The 20,546-nt window shown below is 39.0% G+C and overlaps 1 long non-coding RNA gene across 1 annotated transcript; it reads right to left on the reverse strand.

The window, feature by feature from the left end:
* Positions 1-1,121: 1,121 nt before the first annotated feature.
* Positions 1,122-20,036, reverse strand: LOC147996085 (uncharacterized). The gene is made up of 3 exons (XR_015671015.1): positions 19,933-20,036; positions 8,615-8,723; positions 1,122-1,366 (listed from the first exon to the last, which is right to left on the reverse strand). It is a non-coding gene; the product is annotated as an uncharacterized LOC147996085 (long non-coding RNA).
* Between the last annotated feature and the right edge of the window lie 510 nt (positions 20,037-20,546).

Here is a 20,546-nt window from a genome sequence, read left to right on the forward strand (position 1 = left end):
ATTGAAAATGAAAGAGTGAACGCTGTATCATAGTGAAAAGTGCTGCAGCAGACATTAGTCCAGACACTCTGGATTAAAATCCTAGCCTGATGCTTATCAGCTCGGTGTCTTAGCATCATCGTCTTAAAATGCAGATAGTCACTGGTACCTATGACGGAGGGTTTCCATGGCAATTAAACAGATAATGTGTCAATCATTACACATGCTAATCTATGGAAAGGGGAAGTGTGGAATGGAAGCTATGTATTTGTTAATACATCAGCACATTAAGCAGTCAAATCTGGCAAAATCAGAGGCCTCTTTCAATGCTTGAAAATAAACTGAATTTTTTCATTTGTGTCAAAATATCTTCCTTTACACATTTCTGTAGCTTCTCAGAAAAAAAAATCATAGAATCTATGAAGTTTTCCCACTAGCTTTGATTTTCCTCCACTTATTCTAATAAATCACATACTTCTCATATGTTAGCCTTATTGAATTGAACAAATTGAAATTGGCTTTAAATATTTTGCTATTTAATTCTTGCCATTTCAGGCATACAATCATACCACTACTATCAATATTATCAACTACTCACAATAAAAAGCACGGCCAAGATCATACAGTTTTCTGTAATACATGCATTTGTTATTTTCCTGATCATATATGTGTCATTAATTATATGTCCATATAAACGTCTACACTGATCTAGTGTAGTGGAGATTGAGGTAAATGGAATGAAAATTTATTTCCATAAATATTCTAAGTGTTTTTGTAAAAGAACAATTAAAATCTCTTTCTCCGTATGTAATATTAACACTTAACACATTTTTTAACCTCCTCACTCTAACTTGTTTGTCCTTGAAATTAATGAACATCGCTTAAATTGCAAAACCAAATGTTTTCTTCCTTTAGGACTTCAGGAGTCAGCACTGTGTAGTAAATACAACACAGCATGTTCCCTTCTAGTACTCTATAAACTACATGTTTTGAAGCACTTTAGGGAGCAGGTTAATGTCTGAGAGAAGAAGCCGCCCAAGTGATATGGTTTGGCAAATCACGTTTTGGACAGCAAGCAGCTGCTTGGAGGCCATAGCAATACTAACCCAATTGTTGTACTAGAAAAGGAAGGAGGGTATTTTCAGAAACCCTGACTTTATTTAGTTACAAAGTTTAGTGAACTTCAGTTCATGTTAAGGTCTCCTAAGAGCAGGAAGAGTCCAGATTTCTGCCACCGAAGGTTGGAGAAGCCCGGTGACATTAATAAGTTCCAGATCCCCAGGCCAAACGACTGTGATCTTCCTTATCCACTGTCCCACAGAGTGAATTTGTTGAAGTGTTTCATTTCTTCTCAGCGATTCATCTCCTCTCCATCTCTGATCTGCAGCTGGGGAATGGGAAAAGAAAAAAAAGGAGTAGAAGCCTCCAGAAATTACAGTTCTAATTCAGCATTAGCAGGAATTTGTAAACTGCCACTTAGTAGATAAAACCAAGAGCTACTAACTACAAACATAACCAAACAGTAACGTCTGTGACTGTTTAATGGAGATCTTGATTGGAAACACAGAAGCCACGAGCCTTTACTGGAAAAGCGGGAGCAATAACATATTCTGAGAGAGAGGGGAAAAAAAAGTAGGGCTCACACACAAAATGAGCATTCCAGAAATGAAAGGGACATGATCAGGTGCTGAAGACATCAAGATCAATACAGTAAGCTGCATTATAATTTAAGCTGTAATAATTTAAGCTGTAATAATTTAAGCTGTAATATTTTGACACAGGTTTTTGGCACTTTGGTTGTAAGTATTGAAACTGGGTTAGCCTGAAGTGGAAGGATTGACGGGACAATCTCATTGCCCGTGTGAAAGTCTAATTTTGCAGGATTGTATGTAATTTAGGTATATGTTTGATGTTTGTCTTCTGTCTGAAAATAGAATTTGTTCTTTGGGGTTAAATGCATGACCAAATAATCATCCTTATGATGCTGCATATTATAATAGTCTATTTGGATAATCATTAGTCTTCAAAGTCCATGCATTCAAAAAGCAATTTATTCCTAAAGATAGTTCAAGAGTAAATCCCAGAAAAATTAAAGATATAGTTACAGGTATTAAAGGGGCAAAAATGCTCCATGATACCTGGGAAATACTGTTGATCAATTTCCTGGTGATAATCAGTGTAAGAGCAAAGACAATTACCCATTTGGTCGGTTCTTTTAAGATAATACTCTAGTCCATGATAACAGGAATATGGCACTAAATTTTCTACCAATTAAACAGAAATAAAAACAACAGCCCCTCAGTTGAAGTGGTTACAGTTCAAGTGCTCAACACAACAACAAAATGTGGTTAGAAACTACTGTCTTCTGGCATATATGCATAAACCATTTTGTCCTGGTTAAAAATTCTGGGACAGTACTTGGAAACCAAAGCAGTTCTGAGTATTATACACTTAGAAAAATATAATACCAATAAGAACAAAAACCTGTTCCTTTTGGTCAATATTTTCAAGATTTTTACAACAGTAGTAATGTTAAAGTTTATAATTACTTGATTCAAATTGAACAACCCTTTTATCCATGTAGCTTCCCCATTTTATATGCAGAAGCAAATTTTAAGTGACTAAGTTCTTGTAGAATGTACATCAGTAAAACTTAACAACATTGTCTTTCAAGACTATAACAAAAATTAAGTTCTTTTTCTATTCAGATTATTCTAAAACATAAATTAGGTTAAGAAACACTAAATAGGGCTGGGGATTTAGCTCAGTGGTAGAGCGCTTACCTAGGAAGCGCAAGGCCCTGGGTTCGGCCCCCAGCTCCGAAAAAAAGAACCAAAAAAAAAAAAAAGAAACACTAAATATTCACCAGTTAATTTGCTTGATTATAGGTGAAATACCCCATAGTGGGGAGAGAGAACTTATTGAACCGACCACCAGCAGAAAGACAGGGCATCAAGTGAGGGATGGGGTTGCTATCCCACAGTCAAAGGTATCTGACCCATAATTGTTCCTATCTGAAAGAAATGCAGGGATGGAAATGGAGAGAAGCTGGGGGAAAAGAAGGTCCAGCAACAGGCCCAAAGTGCGATCTAGTTCAAGGGGAAGACCCAAGACCTGACACCACTACTGAGGCTATGGGACATTCACAAAAAGGGACCTATCATGACTACCCTTCAAAAGACCCAACAAGCAGTTGAAAGAGTCCGATGCAGATATTTGCAATAGAAGCTGCTGACCCCTCTGGTTGAATTAGGGAAAAGCTGGAGGAAGCTGAGAAAGAGGGTAACCCTGTAGGAGGACCAGCAGTCTCAATTGACCTGGACCCCTGAGATCTCTCAGATACTGAATCACGAACCAGGCAGTGTACACCAGCTGAGATGATGGCCCCAACACATATACAGCAGAGGACTCCTGGGTCTGGGTTCAGTCAGAGAGGATGCACCTAAGTCTCAATGAAGGCCCCAGGAAGTTTAGCGGTCTGGTGGGATGGGTGGGGTGGGGATATCTTTGTGGAAACTGCGGGGACAGGGAGGAGGTATGGGATATGGAACAGCCAGGGGGTGGACCAGGAGGGGAATAAAATCTGTAGTGTAAAAATAAATAAATTAATTGTAAAAATGCCTGCACTAAATTGTGTCAGATATTCAAAAAGACTAAGTATTACAGCATTTTTACACAAAACAGACCAACACAAACTAGTCATTGTGATTGCTGAAAGTGAGCGTTTTTGTATTATAGATACTATCAATAGGGTTCTATCTGTTGAACCCCGAGAGCTTCATTAATGGTACCAGAGATTTCCACTTTTAACCTTTAAAATCTAGTAGATCTCATTTCTCTCAAGACAACGACTCATTCAAAGAACTCTATGTAAAAATACATGCACACATGCAAATAAGCACTTCCACAGACAGCTTTCAAAGGGAACAGCTTCTTTGAACATGGTTAGTAGTAGCTAAAGCAATGGTCACTCTATGTATGGGACCGGCTCCGGTGCAGGTACACAGCATCCTTGGACCTTCATAGGAGGAATGGACACATTGCTTAATGCTTTCAGACATTAGGCTTTAACAGCCAGGATGTGTTTCCTTAGTATTACACGAGTCTATCTGCTTTACTCTCTGTGTAATTAAAAGTGCATCATTCTTTTGGTTCTGCCAACATTCTGTGATGTTTTTTTCCCTTTCAAATAAAATGTTTCGTAAGAAGCAGTCTTTTAAATAGTCACACAGCCCCTACAATTAGCCTAAGTCTTCTTTTAAAAGTGCTTCTTTAAGGAAATAAAGGAATACAACCAGACCAGCCTTTGTCAGCTTTGGTTAGAGCCTTTCATCAGCTATGGACTTCATAGCGCTCATGTGATGAGAACAGGAAAATACATCGTACTTTCCAGTTGCTTTTGTAAATGGAGTGCCTTTCTCTGCTGCCCAACCAGGAAGCCCTCCATTTACAAAAGCATATTGAATTTATTCTCATGAAAAAGAGAAACGACACATACATTCACAGGACAGAAACACTCATAATTAGAATTTTTTTCAATTAATAGCATAAAAATTGGAAACAAATGTTACATTGTGCGAGAAGGTGACAGTGTTGCGGAATGGTGTTGAGTTGTCTTTTTTTGGATCTAGTCACAAGTGCAAGCAGTGTAAAGTCAAATGGACAGAGCTGTCTCTAAAGCCTCATTGGAATTCCACAGATCAATACCTACCCTGAGCTTGTTATCTACCCTGGTTGACCCAGATGAGCATCAATATAGGCTCACAAATAAGACTGTGTGTGTGTCTCCTCCATTGTTGGTGGGATTGCAAACTGGTACAACCATTCTGGAAATCAGTCTGGAGGTTCCTCAGAAAATTGGACATTGAACTGCCTGAGGATCCAGCTATACCTCTCTTGGGCATATACCCAAAAGATGCCCCAACATATAAAAAAGACACGTGCTCCACTATGTTCATCGCAGCCTTATTTATAATAGCCAGAAGCTGGAAAGAACCCAGATGCCCTTCAACAGAGGAATGGATACAGAAAATGTGGTACATCTACACAATGGAATATTACTCAGCTATCAAAAACAACGAGTTTATGAAATTCGTAGGCAAATGGTTGGAACTGGAAAATATCATCCTGAGTGAGCTAACCCAATCACAGAAAGACATACATGGTATGCACTCATTGATAAGTGGCTATTAGCCCAAATGCTTGAATTACCCTAGATGCCTAGAACAAATGAAACTCAAGACTGATGATCAAAATGTGAATGCTTCACTCCTTCTCTAAAAGGGGAACAAGAATACCCTTGGCAGGGAAGAAAGCGGCAAAGATTAAAACAGAGACTGAAGGAACACCCCTTCAGAGCCTGCCCCACATGTGGCCCATACATATACAGCCATCCAATTAGACAAGATGGATGAAGCAAAGAAGTGCAGACCGACAGGAGCCGGATGTAGATCGCTCCTGAGAGACACAGCCAGAATACAGCAAATACAGAGGCAAATGCCAGCAGCAAACCACTGAACTGAGAATAGGACCCCCGTTGAAGGAATCAGAGAAAGAACTGGAAGAGCTTGAAGGGGCTAGAGACCCCATATGTACAACAATGCCAAGCAACCAGAGCTTCCAGGGACTAAGCCACTACCTAAAGACTATACATGGACTGACCCTGGACTCTGACCTCATAGGTAGCAATGAATATCCTAGTAAGAGCACCAGTGGAAGGGGAAGCCCTTGGTCCTGCTAAGACTGAACCCCCAGTGAACTAGACTGTTGGGGGGAGGGCGGCAATGGGGGGAGGGTTGGGAGGGGAACACCCATAAGGAAGGGGAGGGGGGAGGGGGATGTTTGCCTGGAAACCAAAGAATTATTATTAAGTATTAAATAAATTTAAAAAAAAAATAAAAAAATGTAAAAAAAAAAGACTCTGTGTGTGTGTGTGTGTGTGTGTGTGTGTGTGTGTGTGTGTGTGTGTCCATTTGTATATATAAGTGTGAGCACCTGTGTGTTTTCGGGAAGAGACCAGAAGGTAACACCAAGGTTCTTCTTCTATTAATTTCTACCATATTGTTGGAGACAGAGTTTCTCACTGAACCTCTAGACTTTTAGGTAAAAGGGGCAGACCAGTGAACCTCAGAGAATGATCCTGCCTCTAAGCCCTACGTGTTGAGGTTACAGGTTTGGACCACTACATCTTTCTGGAAGAAAAAATGTATTTAAAGTCCTGACCAAATAACTTATTTGCTTGTTTGTTTGTTTCATTTTGGTTTTGACAAAAGACCTCATCAGGTAGCTTTTGCTGTCCTGGACCTTACCATGTAGACTAGGCTGCCCTCAGACTCACACCTGCCTCTGCCTACCAAGTTCTGGGATTAAAGGCACATGCCACCATACCCAGCCAAATATGCAGTCAATTATTTGTCTAGTATGCACCCAGAACTTGGAGGAAGCCATTTGCAAAAGTCATCAATTGAAAGCTATAAAGTACATAGATTTGGATTGAGAGGCCCTTGGTCCTGAGAAGGTTCAATGCCCCAGTATAGGGAAATGCCAGGGTAGAGGGGGGGGAGGCAGTGGGTGGATGGGTGGGGGAGCATTCTTATAGAAGCAGGGAGAGGGAGGATGGGATAGGGGATTTCCGGAGGGGAAACCAGGAAAAGGAATAACATTTGAAATGTAAATAAATAAAATATCCAATAAAAAAATACAATATTGAGCTGAACCCCCTGGGAGATTTTGTTCCTTCACCCCAATAAAAATTTGTGAACACTTCACTTGGATACACCTTACAAAAACAGCAATAAGTTAAGAAAACATCAGGCTTCGTACTTTTATATATAGTTTGAGGTCTGGGTGCAGAAAGGGACAAAAATGTTCAGTATAAAGTGGTATAAGACTTCCTCAGGTTTTTTTTTTTTAATAGTTCAGTCATTACCCCCTCCTGGTCTGCCCTCCCACAATTCCACATCCCATTTCTCCTCCCACCCCCAAGAGGATGTCTCTACCCCACTCCCACTATGTACACACCGGGCCTCCTCACTCCCTGGGGCATGAAGTCTCTCGAGGGTTAGGCCCAACTTCTCTCACTGAGGCCTCTGCTGTATATATGTCGGTGGCCTTGGAGCAGCTAAAGCATGCTGCCTGCTTGGTGGCTTAGTGTCTGAGACATCTCGGGGGTCCAGATTATTTGGGACTGCTGGTGTTCTTATGGGGTTGCCCTCCTCCTCAGCTTCTTCCAGTCTTTCTCTAAATCAACCATCATGGTCCCTGATTTCAGTTCAATGGTTGGGTGTAAGTGTCTGCATCGGTTTCAATGGGTTGCTTTTGGGCCTCTCAAAGGACAGCCATGCTATGTGACATCATAAGGGACTCCTTCGCAAGGCTTTTCCTTATCACACATGACTTATCATTTCAACCTCGGGCAGAGCTCACCCTGAGATGAAAATATTACGAGGAAAGCATCTTCATTACTCACATACTAATTAACCAAAATGAATCAGGATGGGGCATATTCCTCTATGAAGTATGCTCCACTAAATACACATGAATTTAGAGTTAATAATTTATTCATTCACATTATCAACCCTACACTCTAATGCAACAACACTAGAAAAGACAAAAACCTGTCTTCACATACACTTGAGTTATATGAGGAGGAATCACATGTATGTGTCTGTGTGTGTGTGTGGTTTTTATACACAGCACACATTTTATCATAAAACAACACACAAAACTTTATAGGGATAGTGTTCAAAAATGTCAAGCGCTGAAACACAGAACACTGTATGTAATCTGGATTGTGAATTCTAAAGGCATAGGGCTAGGGAAGAAGAAGATTGTAAGCATTGTTTGTGTTAGGGGCCATTCAGCTCTCTGGCTTTATTTTACCTTTCAGTGCCACAAGGATTTAAACGTAAGGAAAGCAATTCGTATAGCTGGAATAGAATTGGCTACATAACCACTATTTTTCTTTGTTTTTAATAAGTTTTGATTTTCCTTAAAATGGCCTGGGCTATTCTGAGTTCTAGTGTTGTACTAATTAATAATGAGCAGAGTACTAGAGAGTCATTTCATTTGCCTTTCTATTGCATGCTTTTGAAAGTGTCCCCCTGTTGCCTGAACTGTATAGAACATAGTGAACTGACTTTCCAAGTCTATCTCCAGACCATGTCTAACTGATAAAGCAAACAGCTAGTGTAGAGATGCAGGCTGAGGAGGCTGAAGCAGTTTCCTTAATAAGACACTAGACACCTAACTATACCACGTCACCCTGTAACCAAACAAGCTAAGACCTTATCCTGAAAGGCAAGTACTTCCACTAAGGGTTTTTAAACAACTTAATTATATATGGTATATATTGAAAATGCAAACACGGTTAAGACTCTTTATTTTAGAGTTTGTTTTGGTTTTTTTGTTTGTTTGTTTTTTGTTTTGTACAGCTTTCTTAGAACAAAAGGCTTGCATGTATTTGAGATTAGATATTAATTCGCAGCTCCTGCTTTGCCACAAGCAACCCTGTTTTCCTTCCAGCTTGGACGTGTTTGTTTGTACGTTTAAGCTTTGTTTTCATTGGTTAGAATTGCCTTTAGAAGCAGCCCAAATCTCCAGTAGCCATGAGATACTCAACACCATACCCACTCACCTCAGGAACTCTGTGACCACGACTCCACCCGTTTGTTCTCAACGGTTGACACGATGCAGCTGGCTCCCAGCAGTTCCAAACATCATCACTTGATTTTTCTTGAACCAGGCTTCATATTTTTTTTAAAAAATGCAAATTAGGTAACAGTTTCTAGTGCTACAATAACAACACAGCAATGGGTCTGGCCGCAATTTGTCATAATGTGAACAATACCGTCCTGTTTTGGTCTAGGACTTATCTTGGTTTTCAATCAGCCACAGAGGGGATCCTAGTCCTTGCAGGCAACCATTGTGGTTTCATTTGTTTGTTTGTTTCTTGATTTGTATGGGGATTCCCCCTCCCCCTTATTTGATTATTGAGACACACATGAAAACCGTCTCAGGCCAAAAGCCATAAAAAGAAGACTTGGTTTAGCCGGTAAAATTTTCATCTCATTTTATTATGCTGTCAATGAGCTTCTGAGATTTGCTTGGCTTGTTAACATGATAGCCGACAGATGAGAAGAAATAAAAACCACCGGCCTGTGAAAGCCAAATCAAAGAGGCAGGCTGAGGAGCTGCTCAGGTTACTCAGGTGTGGCCCTCTGTGCCTAGCCAGTGACCCTGCCAATGGTAGGAATGCCCACGGTTCCGTTTGGATGATCCACGTGCTAAAACACAGTATTAGGAAGTCTGCCAAGATGGTTGAGAATTTGCCTTTTCTTTGTAAGCTTTCTACACAATAAACAAAAGACTGGCATTTGATCCTAACCAAACAAAAAAAGAACAGAGAGTAACAATGGGTGGATATATTCAAGGCACAGGTCTGAACGTGACATTGAAGAGCTTCAGGGTCTGTCATTCTCTGTCCCACATCTTTAGTTGCCCTGGGTATAAATCTACTGCCATTCACTGAAAATACTAATACTTATAAACATTTAACAAGCCAAATTTCCTAGTCAAAGAGTATTAACTCAGTGAAGTATCAAAGACGGAGACATGTATAACTTTTTTAATGAATTTAAATTCAAAAATAGAATTTAATAAATGAAATGACAGTATTCTAAAGGAATATTTTCTATGTAGAAGTGCAATTCCTGTATGTAAACAGCACTGAATTCTACACTAACACTGTCTTTTTCCACTGCCACAAGATCTGCATATTGGGGATTGACGCATATTATCAGCAGCCGATAAAATAAATGCAGTTGTATTTTTTAGTTGATTGCATCAAAAAATATTTGCTTTATCACCCTTTTTCTTATATATGCTGTTTTACTGCAAGTCTATAACTTCTTTGATTTAAAAGATTTTAGTTTTCATGTAAAGTTTACTCTGAAAGTTCATGATAACAGTTTGCAACCAATCAAATTTCAACATCCAATCATACATTACATGCTATTCATGACTTCAGGCTAAGAGAGCTAGGTATGAAAAGCCAAGTCATGATTGGTAGTACCACCCAGCATTATAGAGTCATGGTTGCTTGACGACTTTACTCAGTAGAATTTTTGTCCATTTATCTAGCATATTATGTTCCAAAGAAATATAAATCTGCATGATTTTTTGGTAAACATGCATACCAAATTTTAGAGACAATATACCAATTAGGATAAATTTTAATTCTTTTTAGGAAGAAGCACTTTGTTGGGTTTTTGTTTTGTTTTGTGTTTGTTTGTTTGTTTGTTTGTTTTTCCGGAGCTGGGGACGGAATCCAGGGCCTTGCGCTTACTAGGCAAGCGCTGTACCACTGAGCTAAATCCCCAACCCCTGTTTTTTTTGGTTTTTTGGTTTTTTGGTTTTTTTTTTTTTTTTGCTTTACTGAGGATTTTTTTTTTATCTTTATTAACTTGAGTATTTCTTATTTACATTTCGATTGTTATTCCCTTTCCCAGTTTCCGGGTCAACATCCCCCTAACCCCTCCCCTTCCCCTTCTCTATTGGTGTGCCCCTCCCCATCCTCCCCCCATTACCACCCTCCCCCCAATAATCACGTTCACTGGGGTTCAGTCTTGGCAAGACCAAGGGCTTCCCCTTCCACTGGTGCTCTTACTAGGCTATTCATTGCTACCTATGAGGTTGGAGCCCAGGGTCAGTCCATGTATAGTCCTTAGGTAGTGGCTTAGTCCCTGGAAGCTCTGGTTGGTTGGCATTGTTGTTCATATGGGGGTCTCAAGCCCCTTCAAGCAGGAAGAAGCACTTTGAAAAGTAGCAATATGTTGCAACTTCTGATTCATTAACCATCATGCATTATATTTTTGATCAATTTTAAGAAAATATATTAGAATTTGAGTGAATAAATATATCTCTAGGAAATTATTAGCTATGTCTTAATATATATCATAAAGATACATGATTCATAGCATCAACATTTAAATGTTTTAAAGATGTATTTATTTTTATTTTATGTGTGAATGTTTTACCTGCATACACATATATGTATTATGTACATGCCTGATAAAAACAGAGGTCAAAAGAGGGATCTGATCCTCTGGAGTTGGGGCTATGAACTACCATGTGAGTGCTGGGAACTGAACCCAGGTCCTCTACACAAATAGCAAGTGCTCTTACCCATTGGACCCCTCTAGTCTAACCTCAAATGATAAATAACAACTTGTGATATAAAATAGATGATAGAGACCTGCATGTGTTTGTGAAAATGACCTTTGAAATTTTGGAAAATACTATGATGCTATAAAAGAGGTCACAGATTCAATCCAGATGTCACAAAGGGCCACATTCTCATCTCTTTTAAATATTTCTTATTTCGACAAACAATAAGTAATGAGAAAGTAGATACCTCTCAGCATATCTGTTTGTATAGTGCTTCAGCTAAACTCTTCTGTGAGGTGTAATAGGATATAAATGGTTGTTTTGAAAAAGGGAAAACTTTGTGAAACATGGGCCACATGCCAGAGCTTGACCCTCTGTAGTGTCCTTCCTGTTAACAACAGCAGGTCCAGTAAGTAGGAATACAAGAGAAAATAGCATTTCAGGTAAACCTGTGTGTGTGTGTGTGTGTGTGTGTGTGTGTGTGTGTGTGTGTGTGTGTGTGTGTTAGTTTTAAATGTTAATTTGACACAAACTAGAGTTACCTGACAAGAGGCAATCAGTGAAGGACTGTCTAGATCATATTGGCATGTGGAGATGACCATAGGGGATTATATTTTTTACATTAATTGATGTTAGAAGGCCCACTCTGGGTGATACCATCCCCTAGGTAGTGATATTGAAGAGTATCAGTCTAGAGAATGTGAGATGATCACAAATATGCTTGCACTCATTTAAGTTCCTCTCCCAAAGACTTTCCTACAATTACAGACTATAACCTGAAACTGAGCTACAATTAACCCTTTCTCCCATAAGTTGTTTTTTTCAGGGTATTTTGTTAACAGTAACATAAGCAAGAAATCAAGAAAACAAAAACCTATCTATTTCAAAAGCAAGATGGTATAGAGAACCTACCTCTCCATCTAAAAAGCAAGATGATATAGAAACATGACTTTGGATGTTTCCTTCTTTAATAGCTAAATAATGTTGGGCAAATAAGAAAATATCCCTGAGACACAGTTTCTTCCTTTGTATCTTCTGTAAAACAGGCAACATGGAGAATGTTCTGCTCTAGTAGAGTGTCAAGACGAAGACTAAAGGGCAGACAGCACCCCAGCGTGTTTAGTAATCCAGTAAAAATGTGCTATTATTTTATTATTACCCATCTTGTCTGAAGATGGGTCTGGATGGGACTAGGACTGTAGATAAGAGTTTTAACAGCTTCAGTGAAGCATGAGTAAGATCCCAGCCACCCGCCATCAATATACAAACACATAGTTCCTGGCCTAGCCTATTCAGACTGAACAGATAACGCTGACATTGCAGGCATCTACGAGTATTTGTTCCTAGTGGATAAAGTGATGGTATTCTACCACATTTTTTCTAGATAGCAGACATACACATATAGATAGATAGAGATAGAGATAGATAGATATTATAAAGTAAAATATAAACAAGCTGCTTTTCCGCTAGAGATGCTAGATTTTTACACCCCAATCACTTAACTTTGAGCTTAGTCACCTGACTGGCTATGACTAGGAGACAAAGACTTTGCTATTTTTGAACATCTGCTATTGCTATTAGCATACACTATTCAAAGATGGGAGGAATTCAACCCATACAAGAGCTTAGAGCTAAACCCTACTAAGATAGACTAACCCCAACTGACTTCTGGGTATTTAGAAGGGTGAGACTTGCACATTTTGCCTTTCCGGGAAAGTATAAAGACTATAGCTTCGTGGGTGGAAATATTCTGTGTCAGAGAGAGCTTCCCAGATCTCCATCCTTTCTTGTCTTTCGGAGTTGCCCTTGCTCTCTTTCTCAAAGATACTGAAGTGAACAGTGATTGCTACGTTGTCGTGGAGTTTGGAAGCTTGTTCAAGCACTTGTGAGCGTTTCCTCATAATAGCTCCTGTTAACAAACATCTTCCTTTTCCACTTTCATCATGTATAAGTCAATATCACAGCCTTTCAGAACTGAAGCATTTTGCATAATGCGATTATAATTGCATTACAACACAGCTATATCACTCCTAGAAATACACTCATAAAACTCCATACCCTACCGTAGAGCTCTTTTCACTCCCATAGCTAACGTCGCCTAATTCACTGCAGCAAGGGAACAGAACCAACCTACATGCCCACTTCCATGCGGGTGAATGGACAAAGAAATGCTATTCTCCTATAAAAGTATGTTAACGAACGTCGCAGGGAAGTGTATGGAGGTGAGAGATAGAGTATGGGGTGAGATCGCACCATTTCAATAAGAAAATAACCCCCAGCACGATCTCCTTCTTATGGGTATCCTACTCTGTTGTATGTAGGAGGTGTGGGGTATACATAAACATACACATGGGTACAATGTGATATTAAGAGAAATGAGCAAATTGATGTGATGGGGAAGGATAGATGCAGGTAATCGTCACACGGGTCACGGCAGACGCGAGAAAGCCAACGGTTTTCCTACTTTTAGCTCCATTCCGGGTTTGTCTTTATTTTATGTACGGCAAGTAAGTGAATCACAACAGATCTGACCAGGAAAGTGTGAAATCCAACATGAAGCTCTACAACTTCAGCAAGACCATTCCAACTTTACTAAAGTCCAGTGGGTTTTATAGGTATTAGACATAGCTAATCTTAATGCATAAAGATTTTTATAAGGTGCCTAGCAGGAGAGGAGGGAGAAGCTAGTGTCTGTGTACTTTTATTAGGTAAGTAGATTTGTCTGGATGCAGCCATTTCTGTCATCTAGATTTTTTTTTAGGAGATATAGAGTGATAGAGTCATCTACAAGTCCCTTCAGAGAGATCTCCAGGTTTTTATGACTCTCCTTTCCCTACTGGGCTCTCTTACAGAAACTCTCAGCATGATTTTTGTTTTTACACATGAGTAAACTTGCCTATTATACTTACAAATTGCTCTATAGTTTTTAAAAGACTCCATGTTAACAAAATATCAAATTATATTATCTGACTCATTCCTTTTTACTTTCTTAAAGTACCTGACGGTTATGTTTTGTAACAGTACACAGACGACTAGTTCTGCTTTAAAGTCATATATCCTTAATGGTCTCTAATAGCAAGAGTCCATTTTCTGCACAGTATTGTGAAAATGTCTGACTCCTTATTTCATGGCCCATTGTAGAAACATATTGGTTCATTAATGACAGATACAGATGGTGTCCATCTGCCTTCCATTTTTAACTCTAAAAATGGAGGCATAAAGATACTTGAAACACTAGACTTGCAAAATCAGATGCAATCTAACAGCTCAAGGAAAAAGTTATTTGATCCATGATTATATTTTTCTATATTCTTATGTTACAGGCAAAACAAGGATAACTATGTTTGAAATATACATTTTATTTCCAGTCCTCATTTTATGTTCAGTTGAAATTCATCTAGCAAATAACAAAGATATTATGAGCCAATTTTCTACATACGGCTGATTTCACATCTGCTTTGATAAACACAAGCATTTCAGACACTTTCTGACCTTTAGTTATAATACACTAGTTCTTTGCACGAGAAAAGTTCAAGTATTTATTAACTGAATTAACTAAATGCTCAAGGAAAAGTCGGTGCTTCTGAAACCCTTATCAAACCCTGGAGTCTAGAAGAAAAAATTGTATTGTTTCTTAAGCACAGAAGATACGATCATATTTATGATTGAAATTTTGTTTTTGCTTTTTATTATCCCCAGACAGACTACACTATGTCAATCCTCTCCACAGATACCTTGAAGATGCATGGAAGGCTTCAAAAGCAAGGTAGACATTCTCATGGGAAAGGTCGACTGCAAAGGTAAGGCACACAGTTAATGAGATGAATGAGACCGAACCCTTCCGAATGAAAATAGGAAACATTGAATAAGTGCTTGAAATAATTACTTCCATGAGGATAGCATAAAAAGCAAACTATGTATAGAAATCATTTTAATAAGGTTAATAGTAATGTTTTAAATAAATTTATTGAAGGCAATAATAAATGCACTGTACTTTCATGGGTGTAAAACTTTTAGAAGGCTGCTGTGCTCAGATTCATATGTATGCCTATGCACCGCAGGCGTTTCGGTTCAAAGCGGATACAAGTTGTCCTTTTCATTCAAAGTTCCATTTCAAAAGTATTGAAAGATCATATTTGGTTCTATATTATTTTTTGTCATTTTCTAGAATGACATGCTTTGTTTTCTATTTTACAGCACCTATTTTGTAATTCTTAAACACTTATCTAGTAGCAATGAGAATTAATGCATTTTAAAAAATGTAAAGGCCTATTCTCGAAAGTTTCATACATGAAGCAATTACATGCAATTCGTTTGTACCCAGGTTTAGTTTTTCCCTTTAATTTTTTTTCCCTGAAAATTGATTCTATTTTGACTTAAGTGGTATTTTTATAAGCTAAATTTATTTCACCTTATGTTATAAAATATAAGATACCACATCACACAGACTAATTTTTAAGTATGAGCATTCTTTATAATATGAGACACCTAACATATCACCTAGATTTTTTTTCATCAAATCACTAAATATCTGAAATTTCTTTTGTGAATACTAGAAATACTGGAGGAAAGATAGAGCAAAATGACCCGAGAACATATTTTACGGTTGAGTAAGAAGAAAGTCTATTCCTTTAATATTGTTTCTCTACAGTCTAGATAGTTGAGGCACATTAATTGGACCCAATGTCAACCTGTTGTAAATGAAGACACCAAGTTCCTAAGGTGTTGTATAATAGTGTCAAAGCCACAGAGATGGACAGCATGTCTGTTTACTGTAGAAGGAATTTATAATCCTAACAAGCTCATGTAAGAGACACACAATCCAGGTATTTTATTTGCAAACCATAAGCTTAAATCAGGCAGATCTAGAGCTATCCTAACTTATTCCACAGCTAAAGAGTTACTTGGGTTTCTTCTGGCCTTGCTGTTTTGATCCACCATGGCTTCTTCCTCCTCTCTCTCTCTCTCTCTCTCTCTCTCTCTCTCTCTCTCTCTCTCTCTCCCTCCCTCCCTGAAACGCCCCTCTCTTCAACCTCCAGTCCCACCTTTCTCCCTCCATTGCCCAATCACAGTTTCTAGACTTTTCTTGAGCAGTTAAATTGGGGAGAAAGCTCACATGGCATCACTTTGAATATGGGAAGATCTGTTCTTTGGGGTTAATCACATCTTGAGGACCCAGTATTTAGCATTAGAATACAAGCAACATTAGACCAACCCACTACAGCTCACTCATAGGAAAGGCCAGGCATACAACTGTATTTTGATAGAAACCTGGAGGGTGTCTAGGTAATAATATTTTGCTATGGCTTGGAGCTCCTTGCATAGCCTTTATGCTTAAAAGAGTGCCTGCCATACAGCAAAATTTTATCAAACATCCGCTAAAAATGAAATAAAAGATGAGGGAAGGAGAGAAAGAGAGAGAATAGTTTCTTTAGGAAATACTTATCAATGCATTCTGTAAACAGTGCTGCCCATTTTGGTCTTTAAAACATTTAACTAATCCTAGAACTTTAAAAACAAATCGAAATCAGGTCAACAAGATGGTGTAGTGGGTAAAAGCACCTGCTGCCATCCATGAGGACCTGAGTTTGACCTCCAAGACCCATGTGGTGGAAAGAAAGACTCAAGTCCTGCAAGTTCCTCTCTTACGTACATGGGCATACCATCACATGAAAATCGTCCACTTCAAGACATGTGATGCTTTAAAAGTACAAATATTCCAAAACACTCTCTGTCTTCCTCTTAGAAATATTTCCTTTTGGAAACAATGACAAGTTAACTATTCTCTTAAACGTATGAGAAAACTGATCCTCAACGTCCACTAGATTGTAAACATCCTGTAATAAAGCTAAATCAATGAAGCATGGTTAGGAATATATTAACTAAAAAATAATTTGTGATTAATATAAATTCAAGTTTTATATGCAAATGCAGAATTGTCATTCTACATACTCTAGTATAGGTGGGCTTTTGCATTTTGTTAGTTTGCTTTCCTGTATCCTAGAGGATTTTAATTCAGTGTCAGCAATCAATACCTATTTGTACATATTCCATGCAATGATGTATTACATCATAAAAAGGAACATTTAAATTGTAGACCAAAATAATAAATAAAAAATAAATTGTGGACCAACATCAACCAATTTGACCTATGAACATTGGGCTAAAGGGCTGAAAAGTGATCCCATTCTAAGCTATAGTTTTATGAAAAAGAAGCATTAAGTAAACAGACAAGAAGAGATAGAGAAAAGGAAGATGAAGAATTAAGATAAGGAATCAAGATATAGAGCAACATTTTTATAGCATGGGGTTATAGAGTAACAGAAGTACATGCCGACACAGAAACATAAAGAAAAGAGAAGAAAGACTAAAAGGCTGTGAGGAACGACAGAATGCAGGTAAAAGATGCTAGCTATCAAAGAGGATTAAAACTAATGGATTTTGTAGTTCTAAATTTGCCATGAGTTTTTTTTTGGGGAGGGGGGAGGGAGGTGGTAGATAAGTACATGAGATATATATGATATTTGAAGTGTAAAATTTAACATGAAGCTTCACAGCCTTCACTCCAAATGCCAATTCTAATTGTATAGAAGTTCTTGAGTTCTGTTGACTTTGTGTCATCAGTGTGAGATGTATTTATTTATTTTCAGGGTTCATTTCATTATACAGTAACTAATGGATATATAGTTGGCCCTCCAAAATATTAGCTATTGTTCACTTGTTTAAAAAAAGGCATTCCTGGGCTGGAGAGATGGCTCAGCCGTTAAAGGCTAGGCTCACAACCAAATATAAAAAAAGGCATTCCTACAATTAGATGAAACATCTGAATAAGCACCATTTATGAAAAAGAAAAATTTAATGCTAGAGGAAACTTTGTATATAAGGAAAATCGCAGCATACATTATAGAGGATGGCTTTGTGCCAATGACACTGGGAGCAATGAGCTCTGGAAGTATTTGGTCATGTGAGTCCTGCTCCTCCATCTGCCTTTGACCTTGTTGATGGACAGGACTTTTCAACAGATGATGCTTCCCATTTCTGTGCTGTAATGATCATGATACTTTACTAAAGGGACTGTGAGGGCTAAATAGTTACACTGTTTTAAAAGTAACAGACTTGGAAACAAACTGAGCTTTATACAATGTCTAAGAAATAGCAGCAGTAAATGCTGGTGCCCTTACTAATTTTCAACGCCAGACCTATACTTGAAATAAAATTGAAGAAAATTGCCCTGCAGCCAACAAAGGCACAGAATTAAGTCTATGCTCCTAAACCACCATACAGTTCAGTCTTCCCAAAACTAAAGATGACAGGAAATGAAGTCAGAATTTGACCTAGACAGAACATATACTTTCCTACAGGTATTTAACTGACACAACTAAAGAGGCCTCTTTGTTTAGTGCAGTTTCTCTATCCCAAGGATTCTCCTAGAACTGCATGGTGATATTAAATGTGGAGCTGCTGACTCCAAGTCTGGTGAGCCTGATCTTCATGGGAACCTTTGTGTGCGGGCTGATGTGCCATCTGTCAAGAGTGGCTTATCAGAGGAGAGGGGACCAGATGTCACGAAAGATCGAAAGATCGCTGGCAGAGCAAGAATGCTCCCTAGCAGTTCTGCCCTGCCCGGAAAAGTCAGAATAAGGGACTCGTGAGCTTTCTTTTCAATGAAAACTGAGTTAATATCATACATATTACAAAATGCTCGCCAAATAGTTTAAAATGGCCGTTTTGAGGAAACCGTAACTGAGTTCATTGTAAACAAGTGTGCAAGGGCTTACAATTTATCTACCTGCTCGGTGAGATCGTAGCTGTATTGCTAAGAGTGAGGCAGCAGGCCTCAGAACATCAAAAGGAACCAAACTGACACAAAAGCTTTATACAGATGTAAACAGCGTGCTCACCCAAAAGCCCATCCCTCTGTGGAAGGCATTGAGGTACTGTGGAATCCTTACTGTGGTGTAGGTACTCAAGGGAAATACCTCTTTTACATCAGAGAATCACTTAATGGTGTTTAGGCTGCTCCCACCAGCCAGCTCTGCTCTGCCTGACGGACCGACCTCTTCTGCTTCAGAAGCTGAAAAAGGCCAGTGTGTAAAATCTATCAGTCAGAAGTGGCTAAATCCATGCTGAGAGAGTTCCACCATCTGTTCTCTCCTTCTCTTCACCACTCTACTCATGGGAAGAAATGTGTGTGTGTGTGTGTGTGTGTGTGTGTGTGTGTGTGTGTGTGTGTGTGTGTGTGTTCAAAGTCAAAGGAGAATGAACTTTCAAATTAAATACCCTCAGAAACAAATTTACCCACTTGAGCTTTGCCACCGCCTGGGGCAACTAAAAACCAAAACAGGATGTTTTTCTGAAAGGAGCGGTCAGTTTACCTTACTGTCTCATTACAGAGAACCACCACCCACCTGGGAGGGCACTGTCTACTCCAGAGGAAGAGTAATTAAGATTCAATTTAGGTCACTTAAATCTCCAAGTTCAAAAGTCCTTCCAAAACTCTAATAGTTCTCAGGGCTCTCTGACAACTGTTATGTACTATTTCTAAATTTTTTTCCATGTCCTTCAAAATTGCCTCCACCCTATAAAGTGTTCTTTCGTCATCTGCTTAAGAATGATCTAGACCTAGCATTTTATTTGAGGAGATGCTGTGTTGGGGCTCAGAAATGCTCCCAGTGTGACATTTAACGATCGGATCCGGCTGCTTTGAACTAGAAAAGAAGGCCCAAGTTCTCTTTGACTCCCCCTTTTGGAACAGTCTCTCCCAGAAGCCAGGAAAAAGCCTCTTACCTGACTCAGTTCTTCTAGAAGCCTGCAGTGGTCACAAGAGAGTCCTCTCTATAATCTCCTCGCATAGTAAGGGTTCCCAAAAGTGGAGCACCACACACCAAACTTCAGGGAACCTTTGTCCCTACTTGATGTCTACTCTTTGGACTCATTTCGTCTCCGCTAAAAAATCATTTACTAAAATCGCCCCCAGCCTCGACGTTCTTTTTGCTTATGAAGAAGGCCGTACACACTTGGCAATCTCAGTGGGTTAATGAGTACCCTATGTCACCCGTGTACTTGAGATACTTAACTCTAATATCTCGTCTCCTGTTAGCCTCTCCATTGTCAGTTTGTTACAAAAGACCCGAAGATCCAATTACCAACTCTTCCGAGGGGAAAAAGGTTACAGCCCTTGGTTTAAAAACAACAACCAGGGCCTGCAATTCTTCTCGGTGGCTGAATGCATCTGCTGACGTGTCTAGCCTGAATTCAGCTGCAGGACCCACCTGGCAGAAGGAGAGAAATGACTACCGCAAGTTTTCTCCTGACTTCTGCATGTCCACCACGGCGTGTGCGCATACACATGCCCTCATTTTACACAAAGCAAATAGATAATAAACGTATGTAAAACATGT

The sequence above is a fragment of the Rattus norvegicus genome, chromosome 2 (assembly GCF_021556685.1).
Source record: "Rattus norvegicus strain SHRSP/BbbUtx chromosome 2, alternate assembly SHRSP_T2T, whole genome shotgun sequence".
In the NCBI taxonomy this organism is placed as follows: domain Eukaryota; kingdom Metazoa; phylum Chordata; class Mammalia; order Rodentia; family Muridae; genus Rattus; species Rattus norvegicus.